At 31.7% G+C, this 26,119-nt stretch overlaps 1 protein-coding gene across 1 annotated transcript in view; it reads right to left on the reverse strand.

Annotated features, from left to right (window-relative positions):
* LOC113393448 (uncharacterized) overlaps window positions 1–25,431 on the reverse strand; it is a 299,052-nt gene extending 273,621 nt beyond the window's left edge. Inside the window, exon 1 of the mRNA XM_026630334.2 lies at window positions 25,291–25,431. The gene's annotated coding sequence lies outside the window, so the exon portion shown is untranslated. The remainder of the gene's footprint in view (window positions 1–25,290) is intronic.
* Between the last annotated feature and the right edge of the window lie 688 nt (window positions 25,432–26,119).

A 26,119-nucleotide genomic window follows, 5' to 3' on the forward strand; every position in this document is an offset into this window, starting at 1 on the left:
TTTTTAATCAAATCCTGGAAATATCAAAACGTACCCTACAAAAATTACTTCCAAAAATTTATCAATCACCCTTATTTAAAGTTTTGTTATACAAGATGGTCCTGAGACCTAGTACCATTAAAATATACTGAATTTTTTAGTGATACAGTAGCTTATATGATACTTAATATAAATAGCTTCCGGAGTCTTATGGAATTAAAGTCTGGAAATCTCAAAGCACTCGTCAAAATTTTGACTTCGAATCGATCACATATCTAAATATATGAAGTTTAACAAGGTTAAGGTTAGTTACAAGACGATCCTATATAATGAGACACGATTAAAACACACCATATTTTAAATATAAAACAGTAGCGTATTTGATACAAAATCTAATCGACTTCGAGTCCCGTGGTAGGGGACGGGATGACATCGTAATAAGTTTCCTGATTACGTTGTCTGTATCTTGCGAAATCCTCACGTACAGATATTCCCCGAGTGTCACCATTATTGCATATTATGTATCCCACACTGTTGGAATATCGTTACTTCCTGTGATTGCAATGAGAAAATATTATGAATGAGTAATGATATTTCAACCGAAATAGTCCATTGAAATAGGTCTTATTTTAAATATGTTGGAATTCGTTAATTTCTCCAAAAAAAAATTTTTTTGGTTCAAATAATTATAATAATTTTACAACTAAAAGTGGCAAATCGTTTAATTCTTCTAACAAGCAGCGTCAATGTCCACTACAACCAGACGGTGACTACTTACCACCAGGAGGCCCATTTGCAGTCTTAATATATTTAAAAAAAAGTTGGATCAGGTCAATAAAAGCTACAGGGCTATTCTTGCATACCCTTTTAGTATCTAACATTAATTACGAAGATGACAGTTACATTCTCGTAACTCGCAGAGATGCTGTGTTCTTTCACGTCAGATTTTCGTTTGATCGGATTATGAGATACAATCTGTTCTGCAACGCGTTCAGTCCTCCAAGACGATTTCTGCTAGCGTGGGAGATCGGACCACCAGTTTTCATCCCACGCGTTCTACATCTGACAATGCTCAAGGAACATTTTTGATCGTTGCACTAATGTGGAAGAGATTTTTTTTGAGTACCGTATCTCCGCAGGTGAGCTTTTTATGTAAACCTTTCAAAATTAAATGGTTATCTTAAGTATTGGTAGATCAGATTACGGGCTTGTCACTACACCGAATTCAAGACATAAATGCATATCCATGAGCACTATAATATTTGATGTACGTAGTTGGCAAGTATTTGTTCAAAATAACAGTTGTGGGTAACATTTGGTCAACGCGCTATATTCACTAAACATATAAATGGTACAACACATGTAATTCACTTAAAATATTTCTATCTGTATAAGGATAAGTAAAGTACACACAAATAAAAAAAAGACACACGCAAACACAAATAACGATAAAACGTAATAAAATTCTATAAAGTGGTATGGAAGACCAGTATATGTGGCAGATGGCTCTGTAGTACCAGTAACTAACTAGGATGTCTCTATTTAGAGATTATACTATTGTAACTTGTACCAACTGAAATAAAAGTATTTTTATATTTTCATGTTTTATTAGCCACCTACGATATTAAACATGTTCTAACAGATTTTTCAGAACGTAAGTCCCAAAAACTTCAACATTTTTTTTGCTTACACGATAAAAAACTCAGCCACGAATTTATTATTGGTCGCGATAAAAAATTTTGTACAGCAAAAAGACTAATTTGAAACGATAGCGAACAACAGCTGCTTCAACTATAAAACAGAAACTCGAATCGAAGTTTATAATGGAAAAATATTCTAAATTGTCTTCAATCTATCAACGTTGATTGATATGTATAGAATGGAAATTGGAAACGAGGCAAGGACAGCGAGTCTGTTTATTTAATAACTTCTTATCCAGTTTAAACAATAAAATAGTTATGTATTATCTGAAGTGTTTGTTTGTCGTTTGTTTGAGTGTGTGCGTGATTTTTTGTTTCACATATTTATAAAAAATATATAATTTTTCGAAACAGATTACAGCGAATGTGTAGAAATATTATTTAATATTTTATAGATTGGATCAGCGATGTAGCTTTATAAAAGGCGAGGAGTCATATTAAAAAAATCATGGTGATGTTTTTGCTGATTGTCGGAATCTTTGCCATGGTTCGGTTAGTTTAGTTCACCTGAATGATAACTGCTACAAAATAATCTTCTAATCAATCTAAACCTAAATAAGGTATTGCTGTTTGGCGGTAGAATAAATAATTACTGCGTCGCTACCCAGACAGACAAAGCCATTACGTGAAGAAGTAAGTAATAACGAAACGATCTAGTTTCTTTAAAATACTTATAAGATTAAATATTCTTTACGAGAGCATTTGCAATAATAGAACTGTAAGAAATCGTAAAATTCTTGAATTTTCGTATGCAAGTTAATCAGAGTAACTTAACTTTTCAATGTTTAATAAAATAACAAAAGAAAACCTATGAACGGAAGATTATAAGAATCAAAATCAAAACGTGCTTTAATCCGAATAGACTCTTAAAAAACACTTTTGAATAGTCATTTCACAAGTTACCCCAGAGATAGTTTATTTTGTAACTATACTCCCGGGCAGAACCTGCAAGGTTCTTCCTATATATAAGGAATACGAATCCAAGCTTTTTATCGTTTCAACAATCTCTTCTTCAAGACATTTAATATATGCATTATCTATTTACGATACAATTCAGTAAATGTACCTGTGTATCAGATAGATTTTGATGTATTATTTTATCAGAGAAACAGCGAAATCCAAAAAGAATCAGGACGAAATGATAAATTGAGCACGGCGAATTGTACAATTTCAGCAACATTAACGATTTTACATTCCAATTTATCTTAAACATGACAAATAAAACATCAAAGCGATCTGCAAGATCGTGAATAAATAAAATAATATCGAAATTGCCAATTCCACGCTCCGAACATCACGTGCCGTTTACAAAACAATCTGTTCATATGAATAAAATATCGGCACACGGCTGAATAATCCGAGTCACTCGGTAAGGAAACAATATCAAAAACAAAACTGTAAAACATCGCTTTGAAGGGGTTTAATTTAACGTAAAGGGAAAAATAAGAGACGGTAATACCTAGCCGAGGCTTTCATAACAATGAAATTAATGTCCCAACCTCGGAGGGCCTAATTAGCCACCACTCTTACATTACCATTAAATTTCACCCAAAGGGAAATAAACATTGTTTTTTAAGCAGTAAAGTCGATGTCCGCGTGCGAATTTGTTCGCTATGATATAGAATTAGATGCAATTGTTTCAACTTTGTGAATGCAGCTTGTTTTTTTACTATTTGAATTGCAGATAAAAGTTTTTGTCACAAATATGAACATATGGTGTTAAATGGAAGCGAAAACGTATTTTTAATTCTATTTATAGCGTTTTTTAAAAGAAACCGGTTCGACGATATTTGAATATATAGCAATATGTATCACAAAAGGATGAACAATAGTCAAAATAAAAACTCTACCTTTAAATAAAAAACATAAATTACAAAACAGCGTATAGTTAATATCTGGTTATCTAAAATCTGCTATGTGACCTTGACTTTAAGCTATAAATATGTATCAAAATATCGCATCACCATGTTTCGACTTCCACTATTCCACGAGTTAGATGTGAAGAGAGTTCTTAAAGAATATCATTGCTAATAACAAACGCATTTTAAAGAACAGATATCCTTCCCTAACCTCATTATTGCTTCCATATTCATTGACACGAATTTAATCGCCACATAGGTATCATTCGCCATTTCACATTTATCATTTCAGTAAAGTTTTTGGAAATAAATATTTATAATTCCAATAATTTTATACGTATTAAATACCATTACTTTGATTAAAACAGATTCGAGATTTAATCAAGCTGTATTTACGAGCGTTTTATTTGCAGTCTTGCAATAAATTTGATAAAATGACTTACTTTTATAATGTTACGTCTAGATTAGCCAATCATATTCTAACGAACTAATCTGGTTTTAATCTGAATTGTCAGTGGTCGGTTGGTCGACCAATGATTGCCAAATAACGCCAAATTAGTTAACCTGACTTTGTGAAAGTATGTCAAATTCAAATTTAGATTTAATTCTACCAAGAGAAAAACAATGGTGAAACCCTACAGCATGAATTCAAACGTCAACACCTATACACCGCAAGGTTTAATAAGTCCCATTCAATGAAATTCACCTCTTTTGACGAGCCCAGGTGCATCGAACATGTGGATTTTAACAGCACATTGCAGCAATAAATCCCAGAAAATGCGACTTATTGTCTTATGTGCTTAATTTCAATAATTTATATTCCTTACAAAAAAAAGATCATTGTTCAGCATTGGAATGGGCTGTTAAATTATTTTTAAACGAAATTCAAAGATCAACCATATTGGTATCTATTTAAGACTTGACGTCATCACTTTAGATAATTCACAGTACTATTAGCATTTGTGCATATCGGAAAATTAACATAAATGTGATGTTTTTGCGTCCTATTTTTGTCAAATGCGTTAGACTATCTACTATTGATTCACATATTCTAAATTTAATACTAACAAATGTATCCAATATCTGTCCATTACAATAAAGTAAAACCCCGTAAATGTCCAACACTTACGCAAAATGGTTTTTCTTTAAAAAAAAAGAGGATCAATAAAATGTTTTTTTCTTATCATTGTCATCAAGTAATAAAGTTATTTAATAACTCATCATAACGAACTAGTTAAAAATACATCACAGTTCTCCGTAATAAGACTATTTGAACATTCAAATTCAAAACTAGGTTACGATTTTCATTCCTTCACATAATTCTTACCAAATTATCCACGAGAGTTATCCTAGATAAGGCGTACCACGTTTGGCGCTCTTGTAACCAAATTATTTAAACTTCGTATCATTATAATCTTGAAACTAAATAGTAGATTCAGTTCGTAATATGCTCAGACCCATTTAGTAAGTATAACTATTATATGAAGTGAATTATAACACAAGTGTTTTAAGATTTCTGCCGTAGTTTTGTCTTAAACTTGAATTTGAGATTACTTACTCTGACTGATATAATTTGTTTAAAATTGTAAAAATATGGTACCAAACGAGTGTACATTTTTTTTTTTCATTAACAGCCTGTAAATTTCCCACAGCTGGGCTAAGGCCTCCTCTCCCATTGAGGAGAAGGTTTAGAGCATATTCCACTGCGCTGCCCCAATGCGGGTTGTAATAGCTTTATAGCTTACTTACAAAATAAAAAAATACGTAAGGAATTATGACTACGAGAATTGTAACAACGATTGTAGTTATAACATTCCGTTGATTGGTAATTAAGGAATATATGTACCAAAATTTCTATATTTAGAATTTGGAAATAAAGGTCACTTGGATTTGCTTGCACGCTTGTGAATATGGCTGTCATTTCTGAAATCGGTCAGGAGAACATTATCGAAATAACTTTATCACCGGGTCTAATTTCCTTCTTCAATCATCCCTCTCTCTCATCACCTTCAGTTGCATCTGTCACAAATACAAGTTCGGTAATAAAACCAGATTTGAATATGATTCGAATTTTAAATTGCAATTATATATTTTATTCCAACATCCTTTTTGAAACCCAATAGACGAGACTCGAGTAAAAAGAAACTAGGCTGTAATGGAACATTTTTTAAAACAATGGATATTGTGCCAACAGTTTTAGCCTCACCAGTCGGGACAATCCGTTAAGTGTACACAAAGGTTCAAGTTTTGTTCAATACAGCATCGCTATTGTGTCTAGCTTTTGTACTTTGTTTAAGCGAATAAGTTAGTGTCCGCGTATTACAGATAACGGTTTAAAGGACTCGCTTTTATAATTATTAATTTTGTAATTAATTATTTTTTTTTGTTAATATTTTGAATTAAGAATTAGGTGGTATATTTTTGGTGCTAACCTGTGTACATATATAATTTATTTTCACTCATGTACTCAAAATCAAACTATATTTTATTCAAATTGGCTTCTGTAAGCACTTCTGAATCGTTCGTTCGTATTACAGGATTAAATTGAATGTAAAGTTACGAACGCTTCGAAATGTGAATTCTAGCAAAAAGAAGAGGCAAAAAACTTGGTACCTACCTAGTTAGTATGTTAGTAACTTTTATACATAGGCTATATAACTATATGCTCTTTTTATATCTCTTTTTCTTACAATATAGATAGGCGGACGCACAAATGAGCCACATGGTAACTGTTGGCCTCTGACCATAAATATTAGCGCTATAAGACATAATAAACATTCCTTACATCACCAGTGCGCCGCTAAGCTTGGGAACTAAGATGTCATTTCCCTTGTACTTGTTGTAACACTGGCTCACTCACCCTTTAAACCGGAATATAACAATAGTAAGTGCTTTGTTCTTTGTGCCTGGCTTACTCATTCAGCAAACGATTCACAACAATATTAAATATTGTTGTTTGGTAGAAAATGCAATGAGTGGGTGGAGCCTATCCAAACGGGCTTGCACAAAGTCTACCTTTATGGAAATAAACGGGAATCTGCTTACGTGATGAAGATACATTTTAATGTTATTTTCTAAATAAAGCATTTATATTTATTGATAGGCAAATTTAAACTTTATCTCAAAGATATAAGTTATAAGTTTTTGTATCATCTAAAACTGGAAATAAAATTAATAAATAAATCGTTCGTCATCCAAAAATTTTTAAACTCGTACAGATAATTATACCAAACGTAATTTTGTTAAATAGAACTTAAGATATTTTATTTCTTAAATGTTAAAATCTTTATTCAATGTGGAAACATTACACTCGCCTACTTAGATACGAGTACGTCAAACCAAAGAAAACAAGAGAAAGAAGCTCAGCAAAATTAAAATCGGCATAACGTCTCAGCTCTCAGTTTGTAGCGCATTGGTTAGGTAAGGAATGTTTAATATTTCCTACAGCACTAATGTCTATGGGCAATGGTGACAACTCACCATCAGATGGGTCATTTACGCATCTGCCAAACTAAATCCTAAAAATAGCTGAATTATAAAAAAATATATACTAACAGTATTTAAAACGGGATATTTACCATGTTTTTTATTTTTATTTGGTGGAGCTCGATATTTCGACATTATCTACGAATGTTCACGAATGTCTTGTTCACGAGACCACTTGTTCTCGTGAACAAGTTTCGAGATAATGTCGAAATATCGAGCTCCATCATATAAAAATAAAAAACATGCTAAATATCCCGTTTTAAATACTGTTAGTAATAAAAATAACCATGTTAATTTAAAATCTTATATAAAATATATACTGATTTATATTGAACAATAATATGAGATTTTGGATAATTTTTTTTTTAAATTTCGTGCACGTATTGCTTATTATTTATTGAATGCTTCATTGCACGATGTTAAATATGTATTGTACAAAAGGCAAACTTAACGAAAAGCGTTCTCTACTGACCAACGAAGCAAAGGAAAAGTAAATGATTTTACAGAAACAGTTTTCTCATACCCTTACACATCAATGTTTAATTGGTAAAACATATACATACATACAAACATAAATCACTAAAAAACACACATATTTTGCTCTCAAAGTAACATAAAGTTAACAATTGGCTAAATTAAAGGATTTTTACGAAACTGTATTATGTAATACAGTTCATTCATATCAATATTCTATTTTATATTTTTCATGGTTAAATTATAGATTAAATATAAAGTTTGCGATTTATTAAGAAATTATTATTAAGCTAAAGTAATGCTGGCTGAAGTCAAAGGGGACTGTGCGGGGAGCGGGTGAGCGGTTCGTCCAGCGCTCGCGCTACCTCGCCGTCTGTACAAGTTATTGAACGAATTTTGCAAATGGTGCTTTACCTTGTTTGAAAATTTCGCTTTTTATTATTCGTCTGTTTCTTATATCGATAATTTTGTCAGCCTTATATAAACGAGTATTAATCGTCATTTCATTCAACGTGATAACGTCGACGCAACTCTGTATATATAAATAAATCAAAATGCTTTTTTTATGCGTATTATTGAAATCCGTACTGTAGAATATTGTATTTAATTAAATAATCATAATTAGTTTCATAAAATAACAAAATAATCATAAAAATACATAACGTCAATGCTGTGTGTGAATATGTTCTGTATTTAAGGCTGAGTGAGCCAGTTTAATTACAAGTACAAGGGACATAATTCTGCAGACGTATCGAGGTTTTAGGGAGTACTTTATGCCCTTTCGATTGCTCTTCGCGTCAAATAATGAATCAGTACGACAACCTTCTCTAATAAATAAAATATATATATATATTATAGGTATATATAAGCATTCGGGCTCGACCGTTTACGGCTTGTTATGTTATATGAAAGCACCGTAACAACCGTCGTAATATAACTACACTCATTCGCTTCTCCCTTGTTATTTAACATTTGTAAGTGTCAAAAGACATGTAGTCATTTGTCGAGTTGTTACAAAGGCCCAGCTTTTGTGTTCCGCAGCATTGTACGACGCTTTCATCGGACAAATTGTACTGGAAACATTCCCGGACACTCGCAGCCAATGACTGAAGTGTACGAATTTTCACTCCTGTTACCTTGCGTTTAGAAGAGCCGAGATGGCCCAGTGGTTAGAACGCGTGCATTATAACCGATGATGCTGAGTTGAAACCCGGGGCAAACACTACTGAATTCATGTGCTTAATTTGTGTTTATAATTCATATCATGCTCGGCGGTGAAGGAAAACATCGTGAGGAAACCTGCATGTGTCCAATTTCAATGAAACCTACCCGCATTGGAGCAGCGTGGTGGAATATGCTCCAAGCCTTCACCTCAAAGGGAGAGGAGGCCTTAGCGGGAAATTTACAGGCTGTTAATGGTATTTTATGTACCTTGCGTTAAGTGAAATTTACATAACATATTTTTCGAATCTAAAGACTATTATCTAAATATTATAAAGATGAGAGTTATACCGTTATTTAATTGAAAACGATAATGATCACAAAAATAACATTTCAAGGTCGAATTCCACTTCAATGTTTAATACGAAACGTTTGAAAATAAAACGTTCCTTGCGCAAAAAAGACGTTGAGTTGGACTTGCTTATTTATTTGCTGTTTTTTTACAAAATCTTCTAAAAGCGACTATCATTACCTAATTTGTGCATAGCTTGTGTGAATGTGCGCCAATCCATATAAAATTATCGTTTAATTATTACAAATAAAATCTAAATTGTTTTTTTGCTGTTAATGCTCTTTTGTTAATCGTCTCAAGCACTTTAAGAGATCTTGTACGTACGTGCGCCGCTCGACTAATGCACGCCGATAATTTAACGTAGGGAGGCGCGCTTTTGTGATTGAATAAATATATAATCGTCGTTTATATTAGATAACGAACATTACATCATTGTACATAAGCTTTGCTTACAATTACTTTGTTATCTGTATTTTAGCGTTTTAAATTACATTGTATGTAGGTTCGTCGTTTTGATACGAAAACGTTCACTCAATATCGAAATCAAAATATACTTTATTCGAGTAGGATTTTATAAGCACTTTTGAATCGTCATTTTACAAAAGTACATTACGTGAAGCTACCAACGTTCACAGTTCGGAATATATTCCAACATTTAAAATACAAAGTTATATTAGTTAAATACAATTATATATATAATATATCCTGCCTGGCAGTCAACAAGTATTAGCTCCACGCTTTTATTATCATCTAGTAAAATAGAACAGCAACCAACGAAAGTAATTTTAGTACGATAGACCAATAAACTATAAACAGAAACAGCTCACAATTGCAAAATATTAATGTATACACGACCTGTATATCGAACAACTGTTTCGGTTAACGGAACGGAAACTTTTCCACAGTCATTCATATTACAAACATATATGTTTGATTATTGTGATGGTTCGTATTAATCATTGGTAAAAGTAACATAAGTCACTTTTTATCTCGGAACAACACGAAGCAGAAACCGAGCTCTACAAAAACAGGAACTAAATAAAACGAAATCAAACTTCTAACCACAGATTTGCTTTTGCATAGTCGCGGAGGGTGCGTGAACTGTATGGAGCATAGTCGATATCATAGTGTATGATCGATTTTACTACTTATTCAACTTAAATTAGCCGTCTTTATGTCTGTTACATTACAATTAGCTTGACCTTATCTCATTCATTTGCAGTCGTTTTATCACATTATAAATTTAAAATAAAGATAGATACTGACCCATTTAATTAAATAAACCATAATGATTCAAATTATAGTATATAATTTGATGGTATGGTATTTCATTTAATAATGAATAATGAATTGCGCGTGTTTAAATATAGCATTTAAAACATATTTCATACGAGTTGTCGCCTGCTGCCTAGCCTGTTCGCTGCGAGTTTGGCTGTCCGATGATTGGAATAAAAAGCCTCTGTCCTTTCTTGGAATTCAAGCTTAGTAGAATATTTCATTAAATTCAGTTCAGTGGTTTGAATGTTAAAGGACAACAGACAGAGTTATTTTCGCGTTTATAATATTAGTATAGATTTTAATATATGTGCCCTATATAGTATTATTGACAAGGCAAGAAAGGAAGAGAGATGGATGCCGATAAGCCTTTATTATGAACAGCTGTTAAATAAGTGAGACGTTAAAATATTTGAAATAATAATATCTATGCAATATTAAATAAAGAACATCTAAAAATACTTATAACCTCTAAAACGCTGGCTGTCACGTTGCAATAAGCTGTCAAAAGACCGGAATACAAGCGCCAGGTTCCGATTTTAGTGTTGAGTTCAGTTAATCGAATCGCCGAATAATCAATGTTATGGTTATCTATTATGTATATAGTTTAATAACTCTAAATAAATTAATATTAAATAAGATTATAGATACATATATCGACTTCGATGATTTTTTATGTGTATCTGAGTGGGACCCTGAATAGTTTAGATTGGATCGAGTAGATGGCGCTGTGATCGGAAAGTAAATAAAATTTGTATTTCACGCGGATGGAATCGGGGCTGTACACTATGGAAGAGTTCCTTCATTAGGAGCCAGTCCAATCAAAATGCATTGAAAGGAACTGAATAAATATGTATTATTTCAACTCAATACAATAATATGAGTAAGGGAATTTAATTCAACTTGAAAGATTTGACCTTAATCTAAACTTTACAAATTAAAAGTTTGTAAATATGCAAAAAACTTATAAAATATGTTTATACGCGAGAGTGTATAATATGACTTATCCGAGCGAGAAGAAATATACAAAAAACGGGCACACGTGAAAAGTAAAAAGAGGTAAACCTTATTTAAAGGGTTTCATTATTATATTTATTGAATATACAAGTGATGTCCAGAAAATAGTGAGCGTTTACGCTATATACAATTCTTCTGATATAAAAATCGCTGTCGAAATTCTTATTGAAATTAATTAATTTAAATGTTCTTTTGATTACATTCAGAATCATTTATCAATATTTAGTCGAAAATTTAAATACTTATTTAAGCATAATAAGCACACTACAACGTATACTCATGAAATAATGTTTAGTAAACAGCAACTAATAAAATAGAATTATAAAAAAAAAAATTTAGCTGGTTTCATAAATTTACCTGAAAATACGTTTCAGATAAAAACTTACCAAAGTACAAAACCAATTAAATTGAAATGGGACCACGTTGTAGCCATACTGAACACAGCGCAAAAAGAGACTCATCAAAATTGGTTAATAAACAAAAAACACGTACGCCAACACACATAAAAAATACAAATGAATTGAAAACCTTTATACTTGGTGGTAGGACTTTGTGCAAGCTATGGGTAGGTGCCAACCATTCATCACATAATCTACCGCTAAACAGCAACACATAGTATCGTTGTGGTCCCGTTCTAAGGGTGAGTGAGCTAATGTAACAACATCACCTTGGTTCATAAGGGTATAGATGTTTTAAGGTATGCTTAATATTTTTTATGGCGCAAATATCTATGGGCGATTTGGATCACTTACTCTCAAGTGCATTTACCCGTCCGCCTACCTATATTATAAAAAAAAAACATCTACCTCATGAAAAAAAAAATAACAATGTGGATCACCGTTTTTATATAAAGATTAACATAAAATATGCTAATATAGGTATCAACGAAGAATGTTTTGAACTTAGTGGATAAGCGTAACTCGACATGGTCCGGGAAACCTAATTTTATTTTCATTGCTTCAAGTAACTTGGGTGATATGTTAGCTAAGCTATGTACGGAAATATTTTGCTCAAGTCAAATTACGATATCATTGTATCTATGTATGTATATAATGTACTATAATATATTGTGTTGTATATTGCAATGGCAGGAGGTATAACAAAAATATACCTATATTATATACTCCATACTTTGCTAAAAGCTTTGGTTTATTATGTACACATGTCTTTCAACAAGAATACCATAGATTATTTAGATCAATAATGTCATGTCAATTCAACGTCAAAGTTGTTTATTTACCTTAACTCCTCCTGCCATTGAAATTGACAATAGCTCATTAACTTACTAATATTATATAAATTTGAACAAATGGTCCAAATATTCGTCTCATTTATAATTTATGTCTTTGTACCATTTACACTTGAAACACTGGGAGTAACAGTGCAAAAACCTTTATTAAAAGTATAAAACCCAGCCTCATTAACTCCACTGATTCCTTTTTTGATTTGATTGATTTTCCAAGGATAGAAATTGCGATTCAACGTTAATTCGATGTAAATAAAAATTGTATAATATTATACATACAAATCTATGTTGGCACGAGAATGGTTTGAGATTAATAGACTTCGACACCATTTGATCGATTACCATGAAACCTGACATACATATGTGTTTTTTCTTGGAAAGTTTTTATACTATCAAAGTTGGTGTAACTCGCATCTAGTTAGACAGACGTGACAACGTATGACGGGATTACTACATTTATAATAAGAAGCAGTCTTCTTGCTGCCCGATTTAAAAAATATTCTAAAAATTATGTCGCATTCATAAAATACAATCAATAAGGATTCCAACTTGCACTCTTTTAATAATAAAATAAATAAATATTGGACAACATCACATACATTACTCTGATCCCAATTTAAGTAGCTAAAGCACTTATGTTATGGAAAATCAGAAGTAACGACGGTACCACATACCTACGGTACCCAGACCCGAGACAACATAGAAAACTAATGAACTTTTTCTACATCGACTCGGCCGGGAATCGAGCCCGGGACCTCGGAGTGGCGTACCCATGAAAACCGGTGTACACACTACTCGACCACGGAGGTCGTCAAGAGATTATCCATTTATCATAACTATGGAACAAGTAAATAACGGTATATATATTTTTAATAGAATATAAATTTAAACAAGTAGGAAGATATTTGATGTTGTTATATGGTTGAATGGATACACGTGAGGCAGATTTTCATACAATACACACAGGCGATTTCCTCGCGAGGTTAGCCTACATCCATGGTAAATGGGTTAACTAAATACATAAAAAAATTAAGTAATGCTTTGGTATGTTTGAATCCGCATTCGTAGGATGCCATAGGTTGACGCACGAGCATATGGGCCAACTCATGTGTAGTGGTCACCACCGCCCATAGACAATGGTGCTGTAAGAAATAATAACCATTCCTTACATCGCCAAAGCGCCACCAACCTTGGGAACTAACATGTTATGTCTCTTATGCCTAGTTACACTGGCTCACTCACCCTTCCATGCGGAACACAACAATACTTAGTACTATTGAAGTGAAGTGTGCTTACGAGAGAAGTGCTATTTCACTTTCTATCAGAAATCACATAATTATTGTTTTTACTTGTATTTATTTAATACGGTGCAATATTGAAAACACTTTAATGTACTATTTTGATCGATAGACATGTGACACGATCAGAATCTAGTCACGATCAAAATTTTTAGTCAAGAAACCACAAATGGCATTTTAACCAACAATTCTTAAGTGATTTATTTAGACCGGCGTGGAATTGAACCTGTTGCAGGGCAATTAGCTACAATGCAACGAACATGCATTTCTTGTTATACTCCAGTTACATTACCACAAACAGGCTCTGATAAGCGCTTAGAAATATTATACTATCTGTGCCAAAACTTTGTGCAATTGAGTTATCTAACATTATCATTATTCAAATAAAACAAATTTCACAGCATCTGTTACTTAATACGTGTTTATAGATTTTTGTGACGATGTTAAATTCTTTGTAAGTTATTTTATGGTTGAGCGTGAATATAATTTATCTTAGTAACTTTGCAGTGGAAGTTCAATGTGACACAGGTAATATAAAATCTTGTCAAAAATTACTTTCACGGAGACAGTGTTTATTTACGTTGTCTTTTAATAGGTTTCCCTGCAAATGATAGCGGTTCTTGATCAAAATTATGTAACAAAATTAAAATACACCTTTGTTTTGCTTATAGTCTTTATTGATTTAACGTTTGATGTCGTCCTGATCAATTTCGGCCAGACTTCTATAGCGAGACCAGCCAACTATGCAGGACATAATATAATAGTCCAAAAGTGTGTACGCAAACACAGGTCCACTCTCAATGTGCTTGCTTTCATAGGCTCCGGTCTGTTATTTAGATTTTTTCGACAGAAAAATCCAATAACTTTTCATCGGCTTGACCTGGAATTTGAAACCAGGCTCTTGGGATTAGCGGTCCCATATCTAGCCACTAGACCAACGATGCAGTCAGGATTGAAGTACAAGCTGGCTAATATAAAACCACTCCACTGCTCTTGTTCAGTGAATATTAGTGAACCCACGTATAATTTTATCCAGCACATACTGGTTTGATCACATTGTTACCTCGTCGCCGAGCACTGAATTTACAAACGAAAATTAAGATCATCAGAACTCAGTGACACTTGCCAGGCTATGTACTCGTCGCCATTGATTAAAATATTAATAATATTTATAAACTAACAACTTGTTAATGTCCTGAGTAAAGGTCTCCTCTACTCTTACGGAGAAGTTTTTGGAGCTAACTATATCTATCATACAGCTCTAAGAAGGTTGGTGAATACTTTTCAAGTGTTTGATTGTTTTGTTTTTGCTTGACCGGGTTTACATATTCGATTACAATTCACGTCTACTATTCAATAGGTTACACTTAGTTGAAAACAAATTAAATGCTTAAATTAATATATTATAAAAAAACTTAAAATTAAAGGTCACTAGGCTATCTGCTCATTTTGCATTCATTTTATTTTAATTCAACTGATTGAACTAAGTTTTACTAAGAAAATCCAGCAAGAAACTCAACACAGTCTCCTTTGATTAACTTTGGTTCATTTATAAACCACAATGACCCAAGAGGCTACGATCGAATCTGCAACTTTCACAGCGATAAATGGCTCTTTTACGATACGTAAAATACGGTTACAGAACTAGTACAATTATATATTGGTCGAAAATCCTACCGCCACACAACAACATTAGAATTGGAATGGTTCTATATTGGACATACATGTAGGCGAATTATTATTGTGTATATAATTAGTTTATTTATTTATGATATTTATTTATTACACTATACAATTACACAAATACGATATAATATTCTATTTAAGATTTTTATTTATAATTTATGTAATAATATAATATACATACACAATACACGCCGACATTACACTTCATATATTTATTTTCATAGTAATATTAACACAAAATATTAATACACAAACATACTCGGGCGAAACCCGTAGTATGCGGCGGATCGGCCGAGCGACGCTTTTGTTCCGCGTCTACCCGCCACCGCGTAATATCGTAAGTCGCCAAAGAGGGCATAGCTAATTAGTTAGTCGATCTCTCACGCTCGATGCGATTCGTTTACTAGCCTTTAACATCAAATTGTTTTCGTATTTAGTTTTAGTGATTTATATATGTTATCAATTCTATCAGAACTGTTGCTTTCTTCTTCCGTCCTCTCTGTTACCTTCTGACTTTTTCGTTCTGTTTTCATTGTTTGCGTATTATACGAGTTACTATCAAGTTGTAGACATTGTTATTTCTTCCCGCTTCACACACTACACACACACGCACACGCACACACCTATATAGTTTTTTTATTATGTAATAGGTAGGCGGACGTACTAATGGCCCATCTGACGGTACGTTGTCATCACCGCCCAAAAACATCGACGCTGTAAGAAATAATCACCAATCCTCGCATCATACCAATACGCCATCAACCTTGGGAGCTGAGACGTCCCTTGTGCCTGTAGTTACACTGACTCACTCACCCTCACTCACTCAAATCGCTGTTTGTCGTTAGAATATTTGACGATGCACAAAGCCCTATCACCAAGTAGTAATATCATTATTGACAGCGCATCGACGGTATAAGGAATAGTATACACTGTACAACTTGTAAAGTCTATGTGTGAAGTGACCAATCAATCTGCTCATTTATTTTAATAAATTTAAAAAAGTTACACTTGTTTATAGCCAGGCTAATCATCTCTATGATAATATCCTGGCTATGATAGCCAATCTCAAGAACTAATCAACGATACAGGAGATATTATAGTGGGCCATCTGGCTAGGTACAGCCCTATCATAATATATTCTACCGCCAAACCGAAATACTTGTTATATTCCGGTTTGAAGGGTGCGTGAGCCACTATAGTGGCACAAGGGTTACGACACCTTACTTGTCAGAGTCAGTTAGTTAGCAGTAAAATAGTAGTTTTGACTAAAATAAATATTTAAGTTCAGCGTCTATTGTTTTACTAATAGTAAATTAAATAAAAATTAAGTCTATTGTAACTGCAATTCGACTTGACCGAAAAAACCTTAAACCTCGAACTACAGCCATACAAACAAAGCACAAAATCAACGAGGCATTTAAAGTCGCCATTGCTAGTGTACGTCGTGTTACAACCGCGTTATAATGCTAAACATATTATCTCGTAGAGACAATACACGGAGATCGTTGATAGAACACACGGGCGCTATCGAACATCTTTGATAGTTATTGAGCTAAGAATATGCGTTCCGTGTTCTATATATATTATAATGGTTGTTCAATTCGATATTTATCTGGTACTCTGATCATATGTATTGTTTGAAGTGAAAACAATTGCTTTATACTGTTTTGTTTATCTTTATAGAGTTGTATCTCCGATGATAAAACAAAAGGCAATCGTCATTTAAGAAAATATCAACCTCAGATTATAAGACAAAGGCAAATGGAGCTCGCATAATATTATAGTGAAGCAATAAAAGCGAATACAAAGCGATTTTTTAAAACCGAAATGATCTCTAATCAATAAAGATATGTTTGTTTTGTAAGGGAATACCCTTACTAAAAAACTACTAAGTTAAAACTTTGCTCGTTTATAAGCAATTCTATCGAATTAATACAGAACCTTGTTATCACAGTATACAGTTGTTTATTGATTGTAAAAAATCTATCAATCACTCAAAAAGAAATATAAAATAAGAAACAGCGAATATATTTTATTTTTACATTTGAACACCTAATATAATTTAATAACAACTGTACTTGCCGCCCACAAACATATCGCCCACAGGTTAGCTCGCTTATTAAGGTTGGTCGCAGGTGTTAGTCATAAAAATATATCCTATATCCATTATTGGGGTTCAAGTTAGTTTTTATAACAAATCTCATCAAATTTGGTTCAGTTGCTTAGTCATGAAAGAGTAACGAACAGACAGACTTATTTCACATTTATAATATTAGTATAGATTAATACCTCCAGCACTTTTTTATTATTTTTAAATAGAGCTGTTTAAGTTATTTGGTATTGTGTTAGAAGAGTTACATGTGTTCATATTAAATATACGTGCGTTGATAATTCTTTGAAATTTGTGATTTATAAGTTGAAAAGGAATAACAATTCTAGTCTTCAGTACAAAGATCGTATTGATAGACTGCATTACAGCAACGTCAATTGCTACACAACCTTATTCTGTGGAAGAAACGGAGATGTGTAAACATCAGCTATTAATTATTAATTGATCGCAAATTACATAGAACTAAGTAAACTCTCGAACAAATGATAACATCATAAGAATTTATACCATAATTTCAATTCATAAACACGTAAATCTATATTAACGAAAATCCGATTATTAATCACTAAACTGAGCTTCACATTATTAATTATGTAATTAAACTACAATAAAAAAATAGCTCGGGTGTTCGTTATACTATTCAAATATAAATTAAATGTATAACAGAAATACATACAGCTTTAATAAAACTGTTATTAAAACATATTATATGTATCAAAATTTCAAAAACAGAACTATAACCCCAGGGGTCACAAACCCTAATCTAAATTGTCAACAAGCACATGACAACTTTTCGCCTATCTACTCACTGTTTAGAATAATAAAGGTTTATTGCTTACTTAGGACAGGTGACATGGAATGATTAATCGTTGGAAATGTTTTACGCCCCTGGGATCGAAAATATATCCATCAATCTTCTATAATAAAATTCATCTGTTTCGTTTCCAGGTTCAAATTTTCGTACACATGTTTGCTTGTAGAAAATCTTCTAATATTTCTGAAATCCCTACCGCACTGTTTCGCTACCCTGGATGTAATCCGTAAACACCGGCTCTGTTGCAACGGTCTCTTAGAAAATTGTATACGTTTTATATCGTACTAGCGATCCCTCGCGGCTATGTTCTCGTTGAAATAAATTTTGCATAAATCGTCTTATCGACTACTGAATATTCTTTTTTTGAAATACTGACATTTAACGCCGCATAATAAAAATGGTATAACTAATATTTTAAGCTGTTCTGTTAATTTTGATTTATGTACATAGAAAACCTTAACAAAATAATTTGACTTTTTAATATCAATCTTTTTATATACAATAATGATTTTATGAGATTATATGAGATAATAATGAGATTATGGCGTCAGCAAAAGATAAAAACAAGTGCCTTGTTGGTTGAGTGACTTGCTTACAATGTCTCCTGAAGTTATATTAAAACACGTGTAACAAATGAGACACTTATGAAAATAATGATTTAATTTCTTTGTACATTCATATTCCAGTTGTGAATTACTTTAAGAGCAGAAAATTTGAAAGACAACGTCAACAGTTAACGCTACGTTCGTAGTAATTACAGACCTTCAAACAAGGTTTGACTCCTAGATTCATTTGAAAAGGTTGATAATTATTTATATTAATGATCAATCTAAACTATTTGATTAGGAAATGGCACCTTATGTTTTATACATCGTTCTCTGAGCGTGAATTTTTCTAAAAAAAATTATCGGTATAATAAAAAAGAAAGCTTTTTTTTTGCTATGAGAAATAAACGTACACGCATTAATACTTTTAATTTTATTAATAAACACATCCTTTTTTATTTAAAAGAATTAAACTATTTATAATGTACAATAATTCGAATAAAGTAATTAAATTTTATAAATCAAATCTAACAACAAACAAAAAGAGTATAATTACCATAATAAAACTTGAATATTTAACTTAACAGAATTTCGTTTGTTTTGTTATTATTAAATATATAAACTTATTGCTTAATGATTGCGCAATTTATTACATTTATAATTAATTCGACTGAAAATGTAAGTTGATTTTGATTTTGGATGTGTATCCATTACACTTGAATTGAATTACTTACGCATATAAAAACTCAATTTAATTTGAATATCAATGTTTATAAACTTAACAATTGCTGTGATTTTTTTCAATAATTTAATTTTTTATTTAAATATAAAATTAAAATAATCATAAGAAAAGTTTTAGATATTTTCATCGTTATACACAAAAAAAAATCCGCTTCCTGCAAAACTGTAATTATTTTATGTGACGCGGCATATTCTCTTGAACCTTTAATCGTTTCTTCTATGACAGTAAACAATTGATTCTTTAATATGTAGTTTACATTATTCTTAACAAAGTATCGATATACTTTTTTATTGATATTAGGTAGGCAATCTGGCAAATGGAATGATGATAGGTGTTATACAATTGTCCGGTTACGGACTAGTGATATTTTAAATACTAATAAAACAACTATTTTAATATACAAATACAGCATACGCTAAATGGCAGCCATTTTGTTTCTTTTAAAGAAATTTCTCTATGTGTGTACAAAAAACATCATATCCGTGTAGTATCTAGAATATCGCTATTCCGTAGCCGGACACGCTGTATATACTACACATATATATATTAGAACTATAAGATATATTAAACACTATTGGCATCACAGCAATACGATACCAGCTATAGTAATTATGATAGCTCACTAGAATGCAGGAATGTTTTTGGTGGTAGAATAAATGGTACAGTAAAAATCAGTGGTACCAACCACTGATAGGCTCGTATAAAGCCACCAAGTAATAATATGGTAAATGCATATTAAGCCTGATAAAAATTCGACTTGTAAAATTGCATTAAAATGGAATAATCAAAACTTCAATAATAAGAGAATTATTAGTTAAAACAACTTTAAATTAAAACAAAATTCAAACCATTCATTATTAAAATTATAACGCTTCCGTGAAATGATTGGAAATCGGTCAACGTGAATCCTGAGTATGTTTTATTGATACGTATAACAATTTGGTATACTATTTGAAATGTTTGTTCACAATTTAAACTTATGATCTTCCACATTATAAAAAAAGCAACAAGCGCCAAAGACATCTCCCAGTTCAGATATGGAACTTATTGCTCAACGCTGCTACCAAGGCGAGTTGATGAAAAGTGGATACTTGTGTCAGAATTTCAAACTAAGCTTGCCGATTCTTCATTTTTCTTTCACCTAACAACAAGTTAGCGTCCTCGGCATGAACCTGCAATTTTCGGTTAAGATTCACATGTTATGACCACTGGACCGTGTCAGTTCAACTTACTAGAGAGTCGAATGAAATAATTATGCTCAAATCGGTTAGATGTCTAGGACAGAATCTGGTATTTTATATTCAACGTATACAAAATGCTTCATACCCGAAATGTTTATTTAATCTTCTAAGATCCCTAAATGAGATTTAGGGTAACCATACATTCGGCATACAACTTTTTGATTAATATTGCTCCAAGAAACTCCACTTGAATTGTACCAGAATCGTTTTTACAGATTTACATCTGATTGTCTTGGGAGTTTCAATCAAAAGCCTGTCTGGGGGCGTCTTTTGGGTCCCAGAGTAGCAAGACCGATTCAATTCCGCTTTCGACATCTAATCTGCCCTTTGGTGTTTTATGTAACATACTGAGACTTAAAGCCGTGATGGCCCAATGGTTATAAGACGTGAATTTTGACTGATGATTCTGAGTTCAAGCCCATGACGAAAAACATCATGAGGAAATCTGTACGTTGTGGATGAGAATCTGCCACGTATATCCAGCATTAGAGCAGCAAGCCTTCTCCTAAAAGGGGAGGACGCCTTTGCCCAGCAGTGGGACGTTAACAGGCTGTTAATTAGATTTACGAATATTCGAAAATAGCTTGTGAAATATTTTGTCTCTTTCTACATCTTATAAGTATAGTAACATGAACTTAATATTGGATTAGAACAATTTTAATTGCTTAACCTTTAAAGTTGGTTAATCGAAGTTAGGTTAAATCTGCTCTATGACTATCAGAATCATTTTTTCAAAACGGCTCCTGATAAACGTTATTATTTCTTTATTTTTGTACCAGAGATTGTTTTCAAAAATATTATATAATAAGTATATTACTTATTATAAAAAAATTAAATTGTTGTAATAATATTGAATATACAAACTACGATATATCATAGAGAACATCAAAGGAGAATAGTTTTACAATTTCATCAAATTTAAGATTATACGCTAGAAATGTTTATTTAACCAATAAATATATAAATCTAAAATTAACTTTAAGAAACTAATTAAATTTCTCGACAGTATTATTATATTATAAAAAATTATATTTTTGATTAAATTTAAGTTCAATCCGTTAGCAATTATAAGGAACTTTTATACATATTATAAGGAGAATTAGTGTGACTTTCCGAACGTCATACGTCAAGCTGTCAGGTGGCTTTTAAATTCATTCAATTATTGGCGGGAGGCAGCGCGAAATACGGTCAGGCGTATCACTGTTAAATGTTTTTGTAATAATATTAGCAAAACAGAAATTGATTAAAGTAGGTATTTTGTTATTAATTATTGTTATTTTATACTTTTGTAAAAAATTTATTAAAATGAATTTCGTTTTGTTAATAATATAACATATCCGACTAATATTATAAACGAGAATTTTTCTGAAGATATATGGAACGATCTTTCTCGTCTTTTACTCAAAAACTACTGAACAGATTTGGAATAGACATAACTTACTTAACACACGCTACCTAATACTGGAGCCCCCGTTACGCGGTCTTAGCGAGGGTAGAAAGTTAGTACGAATATATATTTTTCTTTAAATATTTTCTGATCATATAACTTTGATGACTAGATGATTTTATGAACGCATTTTTTAATAACGTGTCCTCATACACGAAACCCCGTCGCTTGTCATCCGCATAATCCTTTTGAAGTGACGCTATTTATTTCCAACGATAATTCCCTTTGTAGCCATTCTTTGTTTTAACATCAATTATTTTCGTACGGCCATTGTTTATCGAAATTATTTCAAAAGCCAGGATTTTACAGGTTATTTATGAACCGGATATCGTAAATAAATTAAAGAATATTTTGAATAATTTTGTATTTCATTTTAATTCAATGATGTAACTTTAAAATTTTTGTTAAAAGATCGTAAGTAACATCTACCACATTTAAAGGAAGTCGGGGTAAAATTTGATTTTAGAATGTTATTATTTGAAAAAGTCGTCGTTGGTATTTTAAGAAATTTATTTTCGTAATAAACAATAATCTTAATTTGTTCATTTTAACGTTTTATAAATGTGCATTTGATGGATTCAGAGATTTCGAATTTCATAAAATTTATTACTTAGCAGTAAAATAAATAGAGTAGTAATATGTACCAATGCATGAATCAGTTGTACAAAAATTATTAGATAAGTTTATTTGACACTTAAATACTTCGTCCTATGAACTTAGTTAATCTAAGCTATATTAGATTGTGGATAAGATAATCAATACAAATAAACTGATAATCAACGCTTAATCTCATGTGTACAATCAACTAAGCCAAGCTAATTATACAGAAGCATAGAAATACCTTCTAGCTAAAGCTTAAGCTATCTTTTTCACATAATGTTTGCAAATCTCTAAATTATGCTAGGAAACCAAAGATACAAAAATTTTAATCCTAAATTGTAGATTTTTTTATGAATTAAAAATAAATACACAAAAATCTCCGCCGCATTTCAATATGCTTCGAAATCAAGTTTCAAATCTACGAGCAGTTTGACATTATTGAGAAAAAACATCTAAGCGAATGAACTTTTGTAATTATAATATTAATATAAGTAATATTATGTTCCTCAGAGAGGATGCTGTACTGAATGACGTTGGATAATTTAAAAAAAAATGTCAAAAATAATTAGTAAAACCAATGATTTTTTGACAGTTACTCATTGGAAGCTATTTTTTATTATTGGACTTCAGACGGAAGGCAAAGCACGTCTGTTTACGCAGGAGTACCCGCAAAAGTAACTCATTAGTTAATATATATATTTTAATATTTTTAGTATAAGTGACTTTACTTCAAGTATCAAATTATTTTTTAAGTCTAGTCAAAATATTTATTTATTTATTTAAGGTAAAGTTTACAGTTGTGTGATCCTTCAATTATAGAAGAACTCAGAATGCACTATTAAGCAAATAATATTTAAATAATTGTATAATATTTATATATTTAAAAAATATTGAACATAGAAGCGTTACACTTTCTTATTGATTGTCAAAAATCTATTACCGGTTCGAAATTAAAAATACCAGGCCAGAGAAGAAAACCGATTGAATTCCCGTTAACTAAAATAATGTATTAAAAAAATATATTAGGATATACGAAAACGTATTAAATTAAAAGAAATGTATTCTCAAGAGCACCAAAAGTGTGTGCAAGATATCAACTCGATCGGTTGAGATAAGCTGGCTTAAAATGCTTTTGCAAGATTTGATACGTAACTTTATAATAATGACTTAGAAAATAAGATTAAAGTCAATATATTTTAAATATAGATTTAAAAAACCAAGAACTCAATTAATACGGACCTTTATTTTATGCTATATGATTATATTTTTGAGTCAATTTGAGATAAAATCATCACTTGAAGATTTAAAGCAACACGTGACTTTAAATGTCACAAAACGTGATTTATTCGGACGCCTTTGAATTCCTTATAGAAATGTATCATTTATAAGCTAAACGAATCAACGTACTTTTGTCGTTTTATTGATAATTCGAGAATTTGCTAAGGCATTTCTTAATATATCAAAGCGCCGCCAACAATAAAAACGCACTAAGATTTACTTGTAACAGTACTGGTTAGTTAACCCTTAAATCCAGATCACAGTAACACAAACTATTAATATCGGGCGAGACAATAACTAATTAGCGAGCGACATTTGCCGGGCTGGCACAAAATATTCAATATAACTGTTATGATACATTTAAAATGATATAAAAATATTTTTAATTAGATAGTCATACTCTTGTATATTTTCTTTCATTGTGAAGATATGTATAAAGAATATTAATCGTATCGACGATAGTTAATCAGATAATCAGACCGAAGCAAAATTGTATAAAAAATTGGAAGCTAAACTAACTACATAAACGAGGCGGGGAATGTCGTGCGCGGGAGCTAATATATAATTCAAAGCAACCATCCCATTTTCCCCATCGATAATAGACTTGTTTTGCTCGACTTTATGCAGATATATTCTGATTATAAAATAAATAATAAATTATATATTTTTTTGTAATATGATTATAGTGACATATTTGAAGTATTAATGAGAATGAATAGTGAGAAGTATTATTAATTTTTCGTAATCGTTAATAATGTAATGACGAACATAATTGTTATATTCAAGATGAAATAATACGTAAATTAACATCAAAATATGATCGTAAAACTTATACGAAATAATCAAATCGAATTGGCATCGTGATCACATTCCTAAATAACATTCAAACGATAATTTTATAACGAAATAAAATTACAATTACCTATAAAACAACACACATCAATTCCAATAATATAAACGGTATACGTAAACAAGCTTACCTTCGAACACTTTCACTTCACTTCACTTGTACACTGAAAATCACCTTAAACTGTCACTCGGATTAGTTCGATACGAAAACGCGATCCAGAACAAAGTAAGGAGTCAACGTAAACTCCCTCCGACGGCGTCTATGCTACTGAGCTTTCCTCGTACGGGCGTAGGAGCTACGGCGCGCGCATCTGTATACGATAACAGTAATTTAAATACATTTATCAAGCTAATTCTGTAAATTGAACTAAATAATGACATTATTGTGCCACTGTTCGTTTCCTAGAAGCCGATTGTACTGTCGATGGTAACAATGTCTTACCATAATTGATTTGAAGTAGGACTGTTTGTTTTGTAACTGTGATTTATGATGGGAGAGCCGGTTAGCTTATTCAATTCTGTCACCATCGTGAAAATTATATTCGAATGCTACTTTGTGTAGCAGGTTCAAATGACGTTTATATCTATTAAACTCCCGTTATATTATTTCTTGCTAACTTTTAGGGAAATTAAGCCTAAAATAAACCTTAACAGAGATATTTTATGATTGTTAGAGCCTTTACAATTTATTTTTTTAGCTGATTTTTGATGTGCGTGTATTGTTTTATTATTTCTCTTTAAATTTTATTTCGTCGAGATTGATTTTCGTGATATAATTTAACACTTAGTACTGAGTATGATAAGTTTTAACAATACAATTAATATCAATTGCTTACAAATTAAGTGACTAGTGTTTATTGTAAATACTGTCTGAGTACAACTCACATCCCGATTCGGTTTACGAATTCGATATATATAGTCTCAGTGCAGTATTTTCTGATATAGTGCAAAAACTTATCG

The sequence above is a fragment of the Vanessa tameamea genome, chromosome 6 (assembly GCF_037043105.1).
Source record: "Vanessa tameamea isolate UH-Manoa-2023 chromosome 6, ilVanTame1 primary haplotype, whole genome shotgun sequence".
Taxonomy (NCBI): domain Eukaryota; kingdom Metazoa; phylum Arthropoda; class Insecta; order Lepidoptera; family Nymphalidae; genus Vanessa; species Vanessa tameamea.